The 14,167-nt window shown below is 39.1% G+C and overlaps 1 protein-coding gene across 10 annotated transcripts in view; it reads left to right on the plus strand.

Annotated features, from left to right (window-relative positions):
- Positions 1 to 14,167, plus strand: part of PIAS1 (protein inhibitor of activated STAT 1) — a 325,250-nt gene that overhangs the window by 218,746 nt on the left and 92,337 nt on the right. Inside the window, exon 1 of one of the 10 annotated variants that reach the window (XM_084979233.1) lies at positions 13,686 to 13,848. The exons of the other annotated variants lie outside the window; for them this stretch is intronic. The gene's annotated coding sequence lies outside the window, so the exon portion shown is untranslated. Of the gene's footprint in view, positions 1 to 13,685; positions 13,849 to 14,167 lie in introns of those variants that run through there. 10 annotated transcript variants of the gene reach the window in all.

A 14,167-nucleotide genomic window follows, 5' to 3' on the forward strand; every position in this document is an offset into this window, starting at 1 on the left:
TTAAAAGATTTGGTCTTGCCACAGCTGAAGTGTGGGTCACATCTGTGGCTCAGATTTAATCCCTGGCCCAGGAACTTCAATATGCTGTGGGTACGGCTATAAAATAAATTAAAAAAAAAAAAAAAAACTAAACACAAAAGCTGTTTCAATGTTATTTCTTCTAAACTAGGCAATACGCCTCCATTTATTTCTTCCTTTTTCTCGTTTTAGACTTCGAATGCAGTGATAGGTATTGTTTCTCCTTGGTCACAAAATCTGTCTCTATGTTTTTGATCCTCAAATGCTGACTTCTAGATTTAGGAAAGAAAGAAGTGAACTTCCTTTTTTTTTCTTTTTTTTGGTCTTTTTGCCTTTTCTAGGGCCGCTCCCACAGCATATGGAGGTTCCCAGACTAGGGGTCCAGTCGGAGCCATAGGCACCGGCCTATGCCAGAGCAACGCCAGATCCGAGCTACGTCTGCCACCTACACCACAGCTCACAGCAACGCTGGATCCTGAGCAAGGCCAGGGATCGAACCCTCAAGCTCATGGTTCCTAGTTGGATTTGTTAACCACTGTACCACAACGGGAGCTCCTGAACTTCCACTTGTAAGAATATTAGTTGCGTTGAGTATTTGGAGAAATGCTCTGGAATTTGATTAGTTATATGTTTAAGGAATGGCATTAAGTTTCTGCTTATTCTTCATGAGTATGATAAACTCATTTGTTTCTTTTAGGACAATTATAGTATATTTCTTTGTTTTATTGTCCTCTAGATGTAACAAACTTTTTTGGAAATATTTTTGTGCTTCGAAAAAAAAATTACACTTCGTTGACAGTAACTCTGGCATTGGCATTTTGCCTTTTTTGAGGGGGTGGGTGAGGGGTGGTTAATGTTTTGAATATATTAAAATAGATGCTGTTAGGTTTTTGACATCAGAGACTTGTTAAGTAGCCAATCTTGCCACTCGATAAATTTCAGGAAGAGCGTGTAGTATGTTTTCATGGTCTTCATCTTGAGATGTATTTTTATGTGCATTAATGAAATTTCTTAAAAGAGTATGAGCATTTTTTTTTTTTTTTGCTTTTTTCTCTCCATTTTTTTTTAAAAATATATATATATTTTTATTTTCCCACTGTACAGCTGTACAGCAAGGGGGTCAGGTTATCCTTACATGTAGTATGAGCATTTTTAAAAGCTTGCTTTTACTGTAGGGAGTTTCCGTTGTGGCTTAGCAGTGACGAATCCAACTAGGATCCAAGATGACGTGGGTTGACCCCTGGCCTTGTTTAGTGGGTTAAGGATCTAGCGTTGCCATGAGCCGAGATGTAGGTTGCACACTCAGCTCAGATCCCAAGTTGCTGTGGCTGTGGCATAGATCGACAGCTACAGCTCCGATTTGACCCCCAGCCTGGGAACTTCCATATACCTCCGTTTGGCCCTAAAAAAAAAAAAACAAAAAAAAAAACAAAAAAAACCAGAAAAACCACTTTGCTTGTAAATATCTGTCATACCAGTCTGTTCTGAAGATAATGATCTGTGTAAATTTCGTAGTGCATTAGCAGTTTTACTTTATGTAGAATAAAAGATGCTTTTGTTGTTTCTTTTACCCGTAATTTATAGAATAATCAGGTGAAAGTACTCTGTTCTGTGTAGAAAAGGAAGAGGTGTTATCATTAAATTGGTTTCTGATAGGATTTAAATGATTACTTAGGCAAGCTGTCACTGCAAGACTTGAACAACTTTTCCTGTTTCTTTCCTTTTTTACTATTTTTTTTTTTTTTAATATGTCTTCGTAGTTTGTGAGGAATCATACCCAGGGCTGTTAGAACATTTGTATGATGCACCCCAGTGTTCATAGCAGAACTTTTTACGATAGCCAAGACATGGAAACAACCTAAATGTCTATCAGCAGATGAACACACAGACACACACACACAGACACACACACACAGACACACACACACAGACACACACACACACACACACACACACAAAATAGAATACTACCCAGCCATAAAAAAAAGAATGAAATAATGCCATTTGCAGCAACATGGGTGAACCTAGAGGTTATCATACTAAGTGAATTAAGTCAGAAAGAGAAAGATAAATACCATATGATATCACTTGTATGTGAAATCTGAAATAACACAAATGAACTTATTTCTGAGACGAATAGACTTACAGACATTAGGAAACAAACTTACGGTTACCAGAGGGGAAAGAGGATGGGGAGGGGTAAATTAGGAGTTTGGAATTAACAGATACAGACTTCTGTATGTAAAATAGATGAACAGCAAGGTCTTATTGTATAACACAGGGGACTACTTACAATATGCAGTAGTAAACCATAATAGAAAAGAATATAGGAGTTCCCGTCGTGGCGCAGTGGTTAACGAATCCGACTAGGAACCATGAGGTTGCGGGTTCGGTCCCTGCCCTTGCTCAGTGGGTTAACGATCCGGCGTTGCCGTGAGCTGTGGTGTAGGTTGCAGACGCGGCTTGGATCCCGCGTTGCTGTGGCTCTGGCGTAGGCCGGTGGCTACAGCTCCGATTCAACCCCTAGCTTGGGAACCTCCATATGCCGAGGGAGCGGCCCAAGAAATAGCAACAACAACAACAACAAAAAAGACAAAAAAAAAAAAAAAAAAAAAAGAAAGAAAAGAATATAAGTAAAAAGAACATTTGTGTATATCTTTTTCTAAGCTTGTTTTTCTCTTAAATCTTAAGATTGAAATATGGTAAGCTTAATTGTTTTTCTTGTGCACCCTGGGCAGTGTTTATTGAATAATTACCTTAAGATTTGGGAATCGTGGGGAAAAGTAGTCATCTGAATCCTAAGTAGTTCAGTAATCTTATTTGTAACCTTAAACTTGATTGGAAGGGAATTTCTTATCATATGCCACTGGGCTCTATAGTCTTGACAGTTTTAAATCCCAAGTTTTAAGGGTATGAATATTTAAGAAGCAAAACTCTCAGATTTTGCAGGTGACACAAAACTGGGGAGAATATGTTAGAAGACAGAGTCAAGAGGAATTCATCATCATCAGCATCATTTCCTGGACACTTATTAGATGATATCTACTGTACTTAGAATAGGTGATGTGGAGAAAACTGTCCTTGAAAAGCTCAAAGTCTAGGAGAGGATATAGACTAGAAAATGAACTATTTACAACACTGATAAGTTCTATAGTGCAGGGTGCAATTCTTCAACAGGGTTTTGAAAAGCTGGAATGATGAACTTGGGGAAAAAAAGGAAAGTTTAACAGCATTAAATATATAAAGTTCTTTTTTTTTTTTGTCTTTTTGCTATTTCTTCGGCCGCTCCCGCGGCATATGGAGTTTCCCAGGCTAGGGGTCGAATCGGAGCTGTAGCTGCCAGCCTATGCCACAGCCACAGCAACTCGGGATCCAAGCCGTGTCTGCAACCTACACCATAGCTCACAGCAACGCCGGATCCTTAACCCACTGAGCAAGGGCAGGGACCGAACCCACAACCTCATGGTTCCTAGTCAGTTTCGTTAACCACTGCGCCACGACGGGAACTCCTAAAGTTCTATTTTTATCAATTTTTAATTTTTTTAAATTTCATTTTAATTTTTTTTGACCATGCCCATGGCATGCGGAATTGAACCCATACCACGGCAGTGACCCTAGTCACAGCAGTGACAACACCAGATCCTTAACCCACTAGGCCACCAGGGAACTCCTAAAGTTCTGTTTTTATTTTTTATTTTATTTTTTTAGGATTGCACCTGCAACATATGGAAGTTCCCAGATAGGGGTCAAATCTGAGCTGTAGCTGCCAGCCTACACCACAGCCACAGCAACTCTGGATCCAAGCCATAGCTCACAGCAAGACTAAATCTTTAGCCCACTGAGTGAGGCCAGGGATCGAACCTGCATCCTCATGGATACTAGTCAGGTGCTTAACTTGCTGAGCCACAACAGGAACTTGTAAAGTTCTTTTTGTTTTGGTCTTTTTAGGGCAGAATCTGTGGCATATGAAGGTTCCCAGGCTAGGGGTCAAATGGGAGCTGTAGCCGCCAGCCTACCCAGCTGCCACGGAAAAGCTGGATCAAAGCCACCTCTGCGACCTGCACCACAGCTCATGGCAATGCTGGATCCTTAACCACTGATCAAGGCCAGGGATTGAACTTGCATCCTCATGGATACTAGTCAGGTTCCTTTCCACTGAGCCACAGCAGGAACTCCTGACACTTAAATTTTTGAAAACATTGTTAATGGATTTCACTAACTATACAGGATTATATTTCCTTAATTATAGAGGAGTAGAAGAATGAGAATATTTTATTAAATAGAGTTAAATTGTTACAGTTTTTTTTGGGGGGCACACCTTTGGCATATGAAAGTTCCCAGGCTGGAGGTTGAATTGGAGCTGCACCTGCCGACCTATACCATGGCTCACGGCAACGCCAGATCCTTAACCCATGAGCAAGGCCGGGGATCGAACCCGCATCCTCATGAATATTAGTCAGGTTCATTACTACTGCTGAGCTACAACGAGAACTCCATGTTACAGAATTTTGAAATTTTAAGGAACCTTTGAGAATCTATCATTTTTTTTAAAAAATAGCACACCTCAGGAGTTCTGTTGTGCTGCAGCAGGAACAAATCTGACTAGTATCCAGGTTCTATCCCTGTCTTCTCTCAGTGGGTCGGGGATCTGTCATTGCCCTGAGCTGCAGTGTAGGTCACAGTCTTGGCTCAGATCTGATCCCGCATTGCTATGGCTGCTATGGCTGGAAGCTGCAGCTCTGATTCGACCCCTAACCTGGGAACTTCCATATATGCCATATGTGCAGCACTAAAATGTGAAAAAAAACCCACAAATACTTCATTTTTTATTTATTCATTTTTTGGCCACACTTGCAGCATGTGGAAGTTTCCAGGTGAGGGATCAAACCCATGCCATAGCAGCAACCTAAGCCACTGCAATGACGATGCCAGATCCTTAACCTACTTAGCCACAAGAGAACTCCCAAATTTGTCATTTTTGAAGTGAGAAAATAAAACCTGAAAGATTGAGGTTCAGTAAATTAGTGGGTAAGTCAGTACTAGATTCCAGATTGTGTGTATAGTAGTACTGTTTTATATTGTATTTTACCTAGCATATAGTAGGTATACAGTAACTTTTCTGAATTAATTTGATTACTTGTTTCTGTCTTTGAAGACTAGCCTATCTTTATATGTTCATTGTCCCTATATTCCTCTTTCAGCAACTCATTTAGGTTTCACTCATTGAGCCAAAAAAAAAAAAAAAAAAAAAAAAAAAAAAAAAAAACCAAACCAAACACATTTATTGAATCTCTCTGTGCAGAGCAGCTTTTATTTATTTATATATTTTGGCTTTTTTGAGGCCACACCCGTGGCATATGGAGATTCCCAGGCTAGGGGTTAAATTGAAGCTACAGCTGCCGGCCTACACCACAGCCACAGTAACGTGGGTTTGGAGCCGCATCTGAGACCTCTACCACAGCTCATGGCAGTGCCAGATCCTTAACCCACTGAGCGAGGCCAGGGGTCAAACCCACAACCTCATGGTTCCTGGTCAGATTCGTTTCCTCTATACCACAACAGGAACTCCCCAAAGCAGCTTTTAAAGTTATATCTTCCTACCTCTGTGTGAGAAGTTTGATACTGTGTTAGAATTTTAAACTCTGGAGTTCCCGTCGTGGCGCAGTGGTTAACAAATCCGACTAGGAACCATGAGGTTGCGGGTTCAGTCCCTGCCCTTGCTTAGTGGGTTAACGGTCTGGCGTTGCCGTGAGCTGTGGTGTAGGTTGCAGACGCGGCTCGGATCCTGCATTGCTGTGGCTCTGGCATATGCTGGCGGCTACAGCTCTGATTAGACCCCTAGCCTGGGAACCTCCATATGCCACGGGAGCAGCCCAAGAAATAACAAAAAAAAAAAAAAAAGAATTTTAAACTCTGAATTAACTTTTTTATTGTAAAAAGTATTTTATCTAAATTTTAAAAGGTTTTTTTAAATTCAGGTTTGTTATTTTTAGTCCTCAAGTTATTATCTAGAAGGAGCTTTTTGAAGGACATATCCATATGTTTTATAAAATGTAGTACATAAATGGGGATGATGTTTAAATTATCAAAAATCAAAGCCATGGTTTGCCATTTTAAGAGTGTTTATTCTTGGCTCGAAGGAGAATTGAATCTCCCTCTTTTATTTTGTGGGAGCTAAATGCTTCATTTGTGATGGAAGAGACAAGGAGAGGAGGAAGATAATTGGCTCGAGGAGTAGGCACTACAAGTCATTTTTCAGTCATCTTAATTGAGAAATAAATAAAAGATGAGAAATTGGGTGGAACAACATTATGGAGAAGTATGTAACTAGCTTGACTTGCTGCTTTAGTAGAAACTGTCTAACTAGGTTTTCTGGTTGAACTGGGCATTGTTGACCAATTGCTAGTCTAACAGCTGCTTATTAACTACTTCAAGTGGAGAGAATTAGAAATGACCCAAAAGTCAGTTCCATTGAATAAAGAATCTGACTCTGAAAATAATGAATAAAATATTTAATGTATGCACTAAGAGAATTTTTGATGATTACTTTTATGGGTAGAAAGCAAAAGTATAAATGAAATATTGTTAAATTTGTTTTGTCTATCTTTAGAATTCATTTTGGTTTACAGTTGGTTACAAATTGATGCTAGATAAAGGTTCATAATATAGAGTCTGCTTTATGACTAATCCTCTGAAATGCTGCAGTGGGATGTGTAAACAAGAGTAATCATGTGGTTCAACAGAAAGTACCTAATTCTTATTCATGATTTACATATGACCTTTGATTGAGACAATAAAATTGTCTCAGAAAGCACTCTGTCCTTAATACTTGTTAATATTGCTTGATTATTGTCTTGTATTTATCTTTCTCAGAATATGGTCCCTTCCTTACATGCATACACACGCATCTACATATGTGTCTTGATGTGTGTTTGTAAAATCTTACGTATCTGAGGAGGAGATTTAAGTTGAAATGTCTTCTTATTGAATGGCTAGAATCTCCTCTACTCTGCCCTGAGAACATTGAAAGGCAGCCAAATCAGGATTTTGGATAGAGGATCCCGCTCTGTCAAAAGTTATCAGATAAAAGGAAAAAAAGAAATCCTCAAGATAGCCAAGTTCCCAATCATCCTAGAATGAAATACTCTGGTCTGCTCACCCACATAGTTCATCTGATCATCTTTTTTTTTTTTTCTATCTCTTTTTTTTCTTTTTGACTGCACCCAGGGCATGTGGAAGTTCCCAGGCCAGGGATCAAACTCATGGAGTGGTTGTGGCCTGTGTCACAGCTGTGGCAATGCTGGATCTTTAATGAGCTGCGCCACAAAAGAACTTCCTGATCAACTTTTTAGTGTCTTACTCATAGATGTACAGCCAAGACATCCCTCTTATTCAAGGGAAGTCATCAAGAGCAAGAAAGGCAGAGACCAAAGCAAATAGCAAAAAAGAACTCAGAGATTACAGAGACAGTGCAGTCAGCTGAAGAAAACAACATCAAAAACCCAATTTATTTATATCCTCAAGAGAAAAAAAGATACTGCATTCATGAAAAATAAGAACAAAATGCAGAGGGAAAAGAAAAAGAAATACAGAGCAAACAAAAAAGAGCTCATTGGAATTAAAATTTTAATAGAAGAGTTAGAAGATAAAGTTGGGGAAACTTCTCAGAAAACAAAGCTAAAGATAACAGATGTAAATGCAAGAGGAAAAAGAAAATAGACCAGGAGTTCCCATCTAGTGCAGTGAAAGCAAATCGACTGGGAACCATGAGGTTGTGGGTTCGATCCCTGGCCTCGCTCAGTGGGTTAAGGCTCTGGCATTGCCCCGAGCTGTGGTGTAGGTAACAGACACAGCTCGGATCTGGCATTGCTGTGGCTGTGGTATAGGGAGGCAGCTGTAGCTTCGATTCTACTCCTAATCTGAGAACTTCCATGTGTGGCGCCTAAAGCAAACAATACAAAACAAAACAAACAAAACAAAACTTCCCGGAATTGAGGAACATACATCTCTAAATGTAAAAGATTAGCAATTATCAGTTCATACAATTAAAAAAAAAAAAAAACCTAATCCAGGATACAGTGTTGTAAAATTTTAGAACACGTGAAGAAAAGGTGACTGTGAAGGAATGGGGATCAGATTGTGCCAGGCGTACTAAGATGATGAGGAAAGGCCTTCAGAATTCTCAAAGAACATATTTTCCTGTTTGGAATTCTATACTGAGCCAAATTCAATTATTAAATATGGGTAAATGAAGATATTTTCAGACAATGCAAGGAATAAAAAAGGTGTATTTCCCATGCCTCCTTCTCAGGAAGCTACTGGAGAAAAAACCCCCGCTATAAAGAGGAAATCAAGAAAGGAGGAAGTGAGATCAAGGAAACAGGAGTCTAACATGAAGGCAGACAAGGGAATTCCCAAAATAAGTTAAACGGAAATTCTATGAACATAGTTTTGTACTGCGTCTAGAGAGTAAGCAGTCCAAATTGGTCATTTTTTTCCCTGACAGAGGGTTGTAAGAGGTATATTTTTATTTATTTATTTTTGTCTTTTTGCCTTTTCCAGGGCCGCTCCCACGGCATATGGAGGTTCCCAGGCTAGGGGTCTAATTGGAGCTGCAGCCACCAGCCTACGCCAGAGCCACAGCAACACCGGATCCTTAACCCACTGACCAAGACCAGGGATCGAACCCGAAACCTCATGGTTCCTAGTCGGATTCGATTAACCACTGCGCCACGATAGGAACTCCTGTAAGAGGTATATTTTTAAGAAATGCAGTGATTTACCTGAATATTTGAATATGTCGAGAGGAAAGTTATTCTTTTAGTAGTTTACAGATAAATTAGTAGTAGCATAGAAAACTAAGCAAATGCAGAAATGGTGCAGTTATTAACTAGAAGGAAAGCAAGCTCATACGTAAAAGGAACAGTAGTCAGGATGTACTTTTGGTATAGCTGTGAATATTATTTATAGCCATAGTAATAATTAAACACCAACAGTTGATTCAACCAGAAATTTTGATGGGAAAATGGAGGTAGAGGACATGTAATAGATCTAAATTTTTTTTTTTTTTTTTTTTCCTCTCCATTTTTGGCTGCCCTGTGATATACAGAGCTCCCAGGCCAGGAATCAGATCTGAGCCACAGTCACAACCTAAGCTGCAGTTGAAGTTACACGGGATACTTAACCCACTGTGCTGGACTGGGGATTGAACCTATGTCCTGGAGCTCCCAATATGCCACTTATCCCATTGTGCCACAGTGGGAGCTCCAGATCTAAATCACTCTTTTAGTAAGAGGTCATTTTTTTCCCTAAAAGTAAAAAATTCTAAATAGCTTTAAAAGATCTACTATATAGTGGAAATAGTGAAAAATGGCAGTAGAAATAGCTAAAAAGACTTGAAAGTGGATGCCTTAGATTTATGAAAAATGGGTAGGGCAGAGAAACATCTGTTTTCCTTTAAAACTATTTGACTTTTAAAACTGTGTGCATGTCCAGACCTGAAGAACAGACTTGTGGTTGGCCAAGGGGGAATGAGGAGGGAATAGGGTAGACTGGGAGATTGGGGTTAATAGATGCGAAGTATTACATTTAGAATAGATAGACAATAAGTTCCTACTGTATAGCACAGGGAACTATATCCAGACCGTGATGGAAAATAATATAAAAAAAGAATATATATGTTTATATATATATGCATGTCTGTGTGACTGAGTCACTTTGCTATACAGCAGAAATTGGCACAACTTTGTCATTCAACTATACTTTAATAAAAAATAATTTTTAAAAAACCATGTGCATATCTATCTGATTTAAAAGATTCATTTAAAAAAGATGCCCCTCAGGAGTTCCCATTGTGGTGCAGCAGAAACAAATCCGACTAATGTCCATAAGGATGCAGGTTTGATCCCTGGCCTCACTCACTGGGCCAGGGATCCCGTGTTGCGGTGGCTGTGGTGTAGGCAGGTAGCTGTACGTCCGAGTCAACCCCTAGCCTGGAAACTTCCATATGCCAAGGGTGTGGCCCTTAAAAAAAAAAAAAGGAGGGGGGCAGGAAAAAAAAGGTGCCCCTCATAGTGCTTTCTTTACAGAGTATACCTATTTCTCAGGCATTCTAAGTTCCCTAGGATCCTGAGAATTGTATCATTTGGGGATGTAGAGTTACCAGAATGCTATTTGAGGAGGCAGTGATTTCTAGTAGCAGTGGTTGATGTTATCCTTACTTATAAATATTCATTTTGTTGTAGTGCTAACAAATGGAGATTTGTAAACACATGAAAAATGAAAATATATTGCGTTTCAACATTTCAGATGTGTTTAGTTTTTCTCTGTGTTGTCAACACTTTACATTGTGAATTGACTGCTGTTCCATGCTTCCCTGAAGCTTTTTGGTTTAGTGATAACTTCAGATGTTTGTTTTTCCCGCTTTCTTTTGTTTGGTTTTTAAATACTGTATGCTTATTACGGTCCTTAAAAAAGTATGCAGCAGCTGCTCCGATAATAGTAGATAGCACTTCATCTTTCACTATACCTGATAATAAGGTGCAATGGTTAATTTGAATCCAGATGTTTTCTTTTATCTTAACCATCTTGATTGATTGATTGATTGATTTTGCCTTTTAGGCCTGCACTTGGAGCATATGGAAGTTCCCAGGCTATTGGTTGAATCAGAGCTGCAGCTGCCCATACCACAGCCACAGCAATGCAGGATCCAAGCTGCATCTGTGACCTGTGCTGCAGCTTGTGGCAATGCGGGATCCTTAACCCACTGAGCAAGGCCAGGGATCAAACCCGCAACCTCATGGATACTAGTCATTAACCAGTAATTGTTTTAAAAGCCGAAATGGGGAGTTCCCGTCATGACTTAGCAGAAATGAATCTGAGTAGCATCTATGAGGATGCAGGTTCAATCCCAGGCCTTGCTCAGTGGGTTATGGATCTGGTATTGCCATGAGCTGTGGTGTAGGTTGCAGATGTGCCTCAGGTCCTGCTGTGTCTGTGGCTGTGGCCTAGGCTGACAGCTGTAGCTCCGATTTGACCCCTAGCCCAGGAACCTCCATATGCCTTGGGTGTGGCCCTAAAAAGCCAAAAAAAGATAAAAATAAAAGCCAAAATGTTGAAGTTTGAGGTTGAGATGGAATGTTAAATAAATTGATCTTTTAAAAAGTTTTTCTGTTTCCTAGTTAAAAGGCATGTGGCTTGTTTTCTCTAAAAGACACTAGCAATGTAAAAGTACCACATTTGGAGTAGAATTAGTTGTGTAACATTCAACAAATTTTCTTCCTTCCTTGTCTTTTTAGGGCCACACCCTGGCATATGGAAGTTCCCAGATTAGGGGTCGAATTGGAGCTATAGCTGCCAGCCTATACCACAGCTCACGGCAACGCCACATCCTTAACCCACTGAGCAACGTGAGGGATTGAACTCACATCCTCATGGATATTACTTGGGTTTGTTACTGCTGAGCACTGACGTGACCTCCCACATTCAACAAATTTCTTAACCTTCCTAGGCCTCAGTTTTCCCATCTGTAAAATGAAGACAATACCTACCTCATAATTATGGTGATTAATTATGCATCCTGTGAGAGCAAAAACAAAAATTATACCTATGTCATTAACTTTTTTCTTCTGATCATCAAGGAAGAGATTTTATTTTATATGAATTGTCAATATGTTCTTCATAAAAAGAACAGTGATACATCTGTGCTGCATTTAAATCCTTATACCCAAAGAGTCAGGACAAAAGCTGCCTTAAGTTTACCGTAATTAATGAATTTCAGTTTTTGATTGTGTTTGACTTCGAAGAGTAGAGTTGAACTGAAATGGAAAAACATTCTTCTCTTTCTAAAAATTTACCTTATTTTCTCTTTAAAACAAAATGCATTTGACCATTGCCAACTTAAATTTGTTTTTAACCTATAATCTTTGAAACATAATTTGTGTTATTTCTCTAAGAGTAAAAGCTTACTTATTTTTTTTTGTTTTGTTGAATTACAGTACTTTTTATTGAATATAACTGAATTTATACGGAATTTTCGCCATAGTCACTCTCCACTCTAATTCCTGCTATAAAATACTGTAGGTTCAAGATTTCTACACATTTTTCTCATTTCTCTACTTAGTCTGGATTAACCCCTTATTGCCTACAGGATACAAATCTGTGTAAGTGAAGAGAAACACTACCCGACTTCACCCCTTTCTTAGCCTGTTTCTCAGTTCCTCACAAGGCTCCCTTTGGCAGGGTGGTCTCAACCTGAACCCTGCCCTGGCTGTCCACTTGAGCTTGTGCTACTGTCTCCACTCCTACTCCAAACTTCCTCCTGTTTCTTTAAACCACAGATCCTAAATCTGTTAAAATTCTCTGCCTTCACATGGACCGTCCATTCCTAGCAATCAAGCTAGATCTACATACTCCTGACTTTCCCAGTTCAACTCCCCTTAGCGTCACCACCCAGCTCATCCAGCTCATCTTCTGCTAGAGCACTCTTTCAAATTACACTGCAGTTTCCTAGAATGAAAGAAGTCTAGAGCAGGGTTCTCTTTGCAAATCCCATGAATGTGGGCACGTACAACTTAAGTGAAAATATACTTTCTAAATGGAGAAACAGTGATTTATGACTTTGCATCCAGGAGAAGCTTACTTATTAATACAGTGCCTGTATTGCTGAAATACCTGTTCCTTCTTAAATAAGTAATAAAAAAAAAAATCTTAAGAACTATTTTGTACTCTGAAGACAGTTTGGAGAGTAGGGAGAAGTTGATATCTTCTGACATTATAATCTCTGATGACATACTCTAAAAAGAGAAACATTTATAGGATTTGGGGTAGAATTTGTTTTTAAAGCCTATGTTATATCTTTGGATAAACATAAGATTTGGGTTTGCATTATAGTTATATGTATAGTTATCATTGTAGAATTCACCCCCACCCTTTCTTCTGGTGTGACTTTCTTATTTTGTTGATTCATTTATTGTCCAGGCATTTGATGAGTTACTTATCAGATGTACCATAGTGTTAGAATGCTGAAGATAACATGACATTGTACCATAGAGGACTTCAATCTGGTCACGGAATTATTTGTAAAAAGGAAAATTATAATATAGCAAGATAAGTGCTAAAATAAAGATAGGAAAAATGGCCAGTAAGAGTTGTGAGAAGAGAGTCATTTAGTTCTGCCAGGCTTAAGAAGCAAGGCTGACCAAAGCTGAGCTTCACAGAAATAAAGCATTTACCAGGCCATAGAAGGCAGGGGAATGGTTCATACTACTTTGATTAACCAACTATATTGCATATAAAGCTCTTTATACACTTGTTTTTCACACTGTTTTGTTTTTCTTAATTGTTTTATAATCTGAAAATAACTTCTAGATGATTGGCTTGGGATGAGTGTCATCTCAGGGAGTGCTGGTAAATTAGGGCAGCTTAGCTTTTGCGTTATGATATTTGGGATGTGGTGAGGGGATACAACAGTTGGGGAAATAGCAAGTGTTAATCTCATATGTGGCTTTCATCCTGACTCTTCCCTGTCAGTGGTGGTAAAGTCAGGATTCTGCTGTTAATACCTGTATGATCTTGGGTAAGCTGTTTCTTCCTTTGGATTTCATTTTCCTCAGCTTTATTTATTTATTTATTTATTTATCTATTTATTTATTTATTTTTGCTTTTTAGGGCCACATTGTGGTATATGAAAGTTCCCAGGCTAGGGGTCGAATCAGCTACAGCTGCTGGCTTACGCCACAGCCACAGCAACCCGGGATCTGAGCCACATCCGCGACCTACACCACAGCTCACAGCAGTTTCCTCAGCTTTAAAATGAGAGAATTGATGTAGGTGGGTATTTTCTGTTGGTAGTCTCTTAGTAATTGGGGAAAAAGGTGAAAGAGTGACCAAATAAGTTTGGAAACACAGAGTTAAAACTTAGAATTTCTTTACTACAGCCTTATATGTTATGGTGTTAAATTCCTGTACTTCTTAGCCTGGCTTTGCCAGTAGAGTGTCAATAATACGGTTTAGTGGGAAGATCATAGGCTTTAGAATTATACATATCTGGGTTTGAATCCTGATTGATATTTAGTATCAGTGTGGCCTTTGTTAAGTTGCTTAACTTTTCTTAACTAGTTTCTTCATATATAAAGCAGGAAGGATAATA

This window comes from Sus scrofa, chromosome 1, assembly GCF_054392235.1.
Source record: "Sus scrofa isolate SSC_HxYL_T2T_F1_AM1 chromosome 1, Sscrofa_HxYL_maternal_Yorkshire_Landrace_v2.0, whole genome shotgun sequence".
Classification (NCBI taxonomy): domain Eukaryota; kingdom Metazoa; phylum Chordata; class Mammalia; order Artiodactyla; family Suidae; genus Sus; species Sus scrofa.